Source organism: Nanorana parkeri, unplaced genomic scaffold (genome assembly GCF_000935625.1).
Source record: "Nanorana parkeri isolate BGI_ZX_2015 unplaced genomic scaffold, ASM93562v1 scaffold290, whole genome shotgun sequence".
Lineage (NCBI taxonomy): Eukaryota > Metazoa > Chordata > Amphibia > Anura > Dicroglossidae > Nanorana > Nanorana parkeri.
Window position 1 is genome coordinate 791841 of NW_017306558.1, and position 8078 is coordinate 799918.

General features: G+C 39.9%; 1 protein-coding gene across 1 annotated transcript in view; it reads left to right on the forward strand.

Annotated features, from left to right (window-relative positions):
- The window catches only part of PRTG (protogenin), a 120489-nt gene that overhangs the window by 42845 nt on the left and 69566 nt on the right, over positions 1 to 8078 (forward strand). The window lies entirely within an intron of this gene.

Below are 8078 nucleotides of genomic sequence, written 5' to 3' on the forward strand. Positions count from 1 at the left end.
CCCCGCCGTGGACGGACAGTCAGTGTGTCATTACCACCTACTACTAAGCCCCCTCTCCCTCCTTATCTTTACCTCCAGCAGCTGTGCTCCACTTCTGCTGGGTTAAAGGAAGCTCCGTCAATGTAAAAAAAAACAACAAAAAACCTTCCTGCATGCACGTGCTCAGGAAGGTACCAAGTGCACAGAGGTGGGGGGTATGCGACCTTAAAAACTACACTACACTGCACATTAAACGAAAAGAAAAAAAAATCTTGCTTGGAGCCCAGGCCCCCCCGGCCGCCTGGGCCCCTCACACAACCCCCCTGATGGCGGTCCTGGCCGGGGACTCAGATCGCAACCCCCCTGTTCACTTGTGGGACCCCATATGGGGTCGCGACCCACACTTTAAGAAGCACTGGTCTAGATTATCGAATTTACAGAACCTATATTCCCTGAAAGAATCGGCTTGGATTTATCAGATCAAAATCCAAAGCATTTTATTCCATCTGACAACCTTGCATAAATACCAGGAAACATTTAATTGCACGTCTATTGATTTGTCATTTAACCTTTTATCACTCTTTTCATCTCTTAAAGACATGCTATTACAAGAGCTTGTGTATTAATGGGCTTCTAGAAAAATTCTCTTTCTTTTCTGCCTTATCTGTAACTTGAGCAAATTTTTGTTAATGGAAAATTTAGATAAGTGTGTGATGTTACCTTTCCCTTTGTTAACCTTTCTGTTCATTGATTCATTTTGATTGTATTCTGTATGCGCTTTGTTTATTAAAGTAGAACTATGGTCTCCCATTTAAAAAATATAAATATATATTTGCTGCAGCATTTATTTATAAGTGGATCTGTTTTTTTGAGTAGTTTTCTCTTAGTCCAAAAAAATACCTGTTGGGCTTGTTAGTAAAGTCCACCTAATGCAGCTTTCTGTGATGTGGTGCAAATGATGCTGCACTGCTCCTGAATTCAGAGCAGAGTTGCCACTCTTATGCAGACTGTGCCTGCTTGCACTACAGAGGGATACAAAACTGTTGCCGGGGGTCATGGGTTTCAGCATGTCCACTGCTGATTTATAAAGTACAATTAAAGTAAAGTTTAAAAAATAGCGGTTTTTAAAATTAAAATTAAATAAAATAAATGTAAAAATAATTGTAAAAAATATTTTTTAAGTCCCCGGGAAGCAAGCGGCGGGTGCGCCTACGTATGAAAACGACGAACGCGCTACACATGTTTGGTATCGCCGCGCATTACGGAGTGAGAGTAATAATTCCAGGGCCAGCATTTTTGGGTATCTCTAAACTGATGACCTGTGGGGGCTTTTAAAGCGTCGTCTATGGACTTTTTGGAGCACTGAATTTTGTTGCCGTTTCACGGACGGACACAATTTTTAAACTGGGCATGTTGGGTATCTATTTACTTGTTGTAACCTCATCTTTTATATTTTGTAAATAAATGGATATTTAATTGTGTTTTGGGGCATGTAAGTACATTTTTCACTAAATATTGGGGTTTGATAAGGAGTTGCGCTAATATCGTGCAATATAAAAATTTGCAACTGCCCCCATTTTATTCTATAGGGTCTTGACTTTCAGAAAATATATAATGTTTGGAGGTTTTAAGTAATTTTCAGGACAAAAATGTGGAATATAACATGGGTGCAAAAAAGTGAAGAAAAAAAAAGGCCTCAGTCAGGAAGGGGTTAAAATATATATACAGTATATGAAATTCACAAAAATATGTATGGACTGGAAAAGTGATGATAAAATTTAGTTTAACTGAGACTGTGTGTTTAAACACACGCGTTTTGTCAGCCTTGTATGCATTTGCTATGTCAGTCACCAAAAGGTTCAGGATGTTGGGAAAAACCTGCCAACCATTACAAGAGAAAAACATTTCAAATGATCGTCTTAACACCCTAGTACACATGGTTGTAATTAAAAGGTCAAGGAGCAAAGAGGAAATGTGGAGAAAAAATATCCACCACTGAAAACCATCAGCTAATAATTTCCAGTGTCGTAGAAAAGTGCAAAACATTTTCAAACTCAACTGCTTTACGTGTTCAAATGATATAAACTAGTAATAGCTGTTTGTTTAGTTGTATTTGTATCAATGCAAATCATACTAGGCAAACAGTTGATCTTTGTAGTATTCAGGGATACTTGTTTATTTGGACAAAAGTTTATTATTTTAAATAAACTTTGGACTAAAAAAAAAACAAAATCACAATCCTTTACTGATTTAAAAACATGATCTATGACTCTTAGAGGGTCTATGAATTTTCAGTGGGTGCTTGATGTGCATAAACACTAAGGGGAGCTCACACAGTCAAAATTGTTACCAAACTTCTTACCCCTAAGACTATTTTCCATGAATCACCCTAGCAAAAAAAAATGTTATAACAACGACTTGAAAGTATTAAAAACATCCATTTTTGGCCAATTGAACCCAGAATCGTGATTAAAACCATTTAGCCTTATTACACACATTTAAAATCAGATAAAACCTTGCTGAACCCTTGGAGCCTGATTCCATGCAATTGTCCCTGCATGATGTGTATCTACTATATAGCCCTTCACAGGACCCCCCATGCAAACACTAGTGTATAATTTACTATATAGGGAAGGCAGTCTTAGCAGTCTGTTTATCAATGTTTTCACCCAAGATTCATACAACGCTTACCCAGGATTCACACATTTTTCAAAAGGAATCCAATAGAAAAATGTGTGACTCTTGGGTAAAGTTGGGTGAATCTTGGGTAAAAAACATTAAAAAATACACCCTTCAAGCCTACCACACACATTACAATCTGAATGTTTAGACGTTTTTAGTGCAAGGGCCTACCTGACTGGATACAAATTGAGTCCATAGTTTGGGTAGGCCCTCATATTACATGATTACATTACAGTTTTGGTTGATCAAAAGGTGATTGTTCAGAGATTGTAAGGTCAGCTTGTACTTTGTATGATTAGTCTTTGTCGACAGTGGTTGGTCATACTAACCCTCTTTAATACTGACACTGACCCAGAATAAGTTTACAGTTAAGGCCATTTGACTTTTCTATTACTTTCCTGATCTTAATGCCTTTCCTGGAAGTCCATAACTCCAACTAAAATCTTCCAATTTGTTTTTGGAATTCCCATATTTGCCTGATATTATATTGAAGATTGCTTCGTTTGGGACTTATTCTAGTCCATGAAACATGGGACAGTAGGTGGCAAAATCTCTTTTGAGAGAGGCCTATTCATATTCATTCCTTTGTGTGTGAAACATGTAAGAGTTCTTGCCAACTGTTTTATGAACTCAAATAAAGAAGTTCTATTTTATGTTGGTGTGCCGTCCTTCAATTCCTCGATGGGTTATTGTCAAACTATCTTGTAGACTCCTGAATAAATTCTTCTTAATCTATGGTTTATATAGTGCTCAAAATCTGCTGTACTACAAGGCAGAGCTGTTTGTACTGGACAACTAAAAGAAGACAGGAACCCAAAAAGATACACAAAAGACCCTAAAAGGTCCAATAGAGCTTCACCGATAGTCCATCTAAATAAAAATCCACTCCAGCCTGGAATGACTTACACACTTGCACAAAAATCATAAAAAGTGGAGCATCTTGTATCCACCAGTGAAGATGGACTATACTTAAAGGAGAACTATGGGGTCAGTGTTTTCCCCCATAGTTCTCCTTAGGGTAACGGGTGGACACAAACTAGCGTCCTCCCGTTACCCTAAGCTCAGTATACCGCGAGCTACAGCTCGCAGTATACTGAGACGCCGCAGCCGGAGCGGATCCCGACGTAGATGACGGGATCCGCCCAGCTGCGTGAGTGACAGCTGGCTCTGCCTATCTAGAGGCAGAGCCAGCTGTACCCGCCCCCTCCCCCGTCCGTTCCGCCAGTCAGTGCTGGCAGATCGGAGCGCGGAGAGGGGAATCCAGCCCCTCCCCCTGTCACGGCAGAGAGCCGTGACAGGATCGAGAGGTGAGCGAACCTGGTATGTGTTCGCTCACCTCCCGATCTACTGAGCCGACCTGTGACAGTCTCATTGTCACAGGTCGGCTAGAACTATGAGGTGAGTGGAAATCACTCATCTCATAGTTCTCCTTTAAACCTCCACCTCAAACCAAAAACAGACTCATCAGATCCCTGATGCGTTAGCTGGAGTATTGGAATTGTGATGTCAGGCTCTGCAAGTGTAACACAAGGAGTAGTGAATGTTTGTTGTCTGTCCTGAATTCTGTATATTATTTTTAGATTGTAAGCCCTCACGGGCAGGGCCCTCCTTACCATCTTGTCTTAAATTGTATTGTGACTGTAATGTCTTCCTTATATTGTAAAGCGCTGTGCAAACTATTGGCGCTATATAAATCCTGTGTAATAATAATAATAATAATATTATTAATTTTTACTGTACTTTGTGATTTCGATGAACTCTGGTCATTTGCACTATACACGTTTTTCTTGTTATGTGGTCTGTTACCTGCAGATACACTTACCTGGATGGGGAAATCCGTACAGTGGAAGGTTCAAATGATCATATTCCAAAGCAGGGCTGGACAAATCCCAGGTAGCCAATACTTCCTAAAAATTCTTTAGTTGTTGTTAAGGGAGCTGGTGCCTAAAAAAAATCCTGCTGGATCCTGGACTGGACAGACTGGCTCCTAAATTCCATATTCATCTACTCACCCCTGTTCTAAAGCACTTATGAGGTCTTTGGATCTACTGAGTACGTTTTCAGTTTGAGGTGGAGGTTTGACTATAACCTGTCTGCACCAGTGAATACAAGAAGCACCACATTATTTATAATATGAGTTATGACACAAAATAATAATCTGGATATTAGAAATTTGCCTTGCAGTTCAGCCATTGCTTATAAATTACACAATGTATATTGATTAAACCATTCATATTATGTGACAATATATGGTTTGTGTAACTTACATCCAATAATAATGCCTAATTAATATGATTCCAGAGGTATCACATAATAATATTTCAGTTTGGTTCATTGGCTAGCAGCTTCTTTCCAGCTAGCATTGTTCCCTCTGTAATGTGTTTGCATCAGTTATACATGGCCTTGGCGGTATGTGTTTAATCGGAGTGGTTAAGTGAGACATTACTGTGTAATGACCAATAGAACAGACTTTCCACACAGTTGGTGTTCTGTATTGCTTTCTCTAAAAGAAACGTGGTGTATTAACAACATCAGCAGGAGATCAGCATAGGTAATTATTGGAATAAACCAGCAGGCACAATTATGGTGTTTAATGTGAGAAACAGAATGAAACCCTGCCTGTATTTTAAAGACCATATTTTAAAAAGGCAGACTACTCACTAGACTTAGAAAAGGTTTATGGCACTGTGATCAGTATGCATTAATAGTAATGTGCCAGAAAGCCTTGCAGTTAGACAGAAGCTACAATAAAATTAGGAATAAAAAAACAGTATGACGGCTCAATATGCAGTTAAGGAAGAAAATGATTATATAAAATTTTATAGGTTTTATATTTCCTCTACATCAGGGGCGGACAAATAAATATAAGAATTCAGGAGCGTCTGTCCAATTCAGGAGCCAGCAGGATTTTTTTTAGGAGTCAGCTTCATTGACGACAGTTAGAGAAAACCTCAAATTTTAGACACCAGCCTAAAGAGCATTTGCTACCGGGCTCCTGGGGTTTGTCAGCCCTGCCACATAATAATAGGCATCACTCTGTTACACAAAAGTCTTTTTTTCAATCACTTTTTGTCAAAGGAGCCCAGCTCAAAATTGTCACTGCAGTCACTTCTCTGGTGTTCTGAAAGCCATGGGTGCTGGCTGTTAGAATACAATAGGCAGAGAAAATTCCCCCATCCTCCCTGTTTAGCATGGGTGGGGGAATCAAGTGTTTTTCTCATTCAACCTATGGGGCTGAATGAGAAAAAAACTAAAAATGTGAGGCCAGCTTTGATATGGGTGAATGTTTTAGAAACTTTGTGACTTAACAATTGGTAAACATTTAAGCAGAGTCATTGTAGTAGCTAATCAACCCTGCCTCTAGGGTAGGGGTAGGCAAACTCCAGCCCTTCAGCTGTGGTGCAAATCCCATTAGACATTGCAAGACTCTAACAGTCACAGGCATGACTCCAAGAGGCAGATGCCTGATTGGATTTGTAGTTTCACCACAGCTGGAGGGCTGGAGTCGGCCTACCCCTGCTCTAGTGGCTAATCTACAACCCTCTATATGTAATACAATAACAAAAAATATGGAAGGGCAAGTGCATCAATCAACGAAGATTCAACGCAAGGACATGCCTGCATTTTTACACAGCACAATTTGCAGAGTTTTATGAACTGTAATTTTGTAACATATCAGTTACAAAAGTTAAAAATAGGTTAGAAAAAAGTAAACAGTATGATGTATTGTAACAGTGTATTGCACCACCCAGCACAGTAAATACTGTGCACAGGCTGGTGTGAATGGGCCCATATTCTATACTCTTAATTATAAAAGGTTCTATATAGGTGGTTTTAGTTGAAGTATTAGATCATGGCTGGTGATCATCACAACCTCACACTGCATATATTTGTAAGTGTATTTGGTTTTTAAGCAGAGTATGGGGCAATAATAAATCCCAGTTGCCTTGTGTGTGCCATTTGTAAATTAGTAGATTTCCATGTAATGGGTGCACTGAAATGGCGAGTTGCTGTAAACAGCCTATAATAAAGAGATGCCACCAGCACACCAGACTCCTTCAAGGATAGTCAATCGTGAATTTATTCAAAACTTATGTAAAATACACAAGCGCTTTCGGGACTACAGAGGATCCCTTCATCAGGCATAGCAGTGACCTAAACAGCCTGTCACATGTACTAATTAAGCTCAGTAGCTCTCACATGAAATGCAGTGATGACATCCCCTCCAGTCTTCGGTTTGGCTGGCAAGAGAATGAAACTGAAGTGTGATGAATTGTTGCTGTACTGGAATAAATGTGTTACAGTCGATGATCAGTTTTCCATGCTCATACTAGCAGGATTGTACTTGAATGCCTGTCAACTGCTGCATGCATGTACTGTGCTCCGAGATACTATGCTCTGAGATACTGGAGGAAGAAGACTTTCTGCAGCTTTATACTCTAAATAGATTCACTCACTTTTTGTTTTTGTGCAGCAAAAAAGAGTAAGTCTCTAAAGCAAGCCATACTTGCTTATCAATACATGCTACCTAACTGAGAGGATTAACTCTCTGCTTTAAGCAAACACCTTTCTATAGCTTCTGAAAGCAAAGCTGTTTAGGCATTAACTATGCCAGGTTAATGACTGCTGTTATATGCTTAGGGTTACATGCAAAGGTTAGATGCTTGTTAGCTCTAGGGGTAGAGGAATTAGCAGTAATACTCACCAAATTCCTTGCTCACCTACAACCCAAAGTGGTGAGCGCTGAAAGCCTGCTGAAGTGTTACAGATTATTATTTCTTTACCCCTAGACTGAAAAGAGAAGTAAAGCGAGAACTTTTTTGGGTCACAACAGTACTTTTAGTAATGTACTCCTGTGACCCAAAGTCACCAGATAGTGGGTGTCAGTGGCCACAATAAAAAAAAAACCACCAATAATGATCCTCAGCATTGGTGCAGTGACCGCAATAATGATCCCCAGCATTGGCAGCAGTGACCACAATAATGATCCCCAGCATTGGCATCAGTAACCACAATAATGATCCCCAGCATTGGCATCAGTGACCGCAATAATGATCCCCAGCATTGGCAGCAGTGACCGCAATAATGATCCCCAGCATTGGCAGCAGTGACCACAATAATGATCCCCAGCATTGGTAGCATTGGCATCAGCGACCACAATAATAATCCCCAGCATTGGTAGCATTGGCATCAGCGACCACAATAATAATCCCCAGCATTGGTATCAGTGACCACAAAAATTATTCCCAGCATTGGCATCAGTGACCACAATAATGATCCCAACCATTGGCATCAGTGACCACAATAATGATCCCCAGCATTGGCATCATCGACCACAATAATGATCCCCAGTATTGGTATCAGTGACCGCAATAATGATCCCCAGCATTGGTGTTAGTAGCATTACTATTAACAGC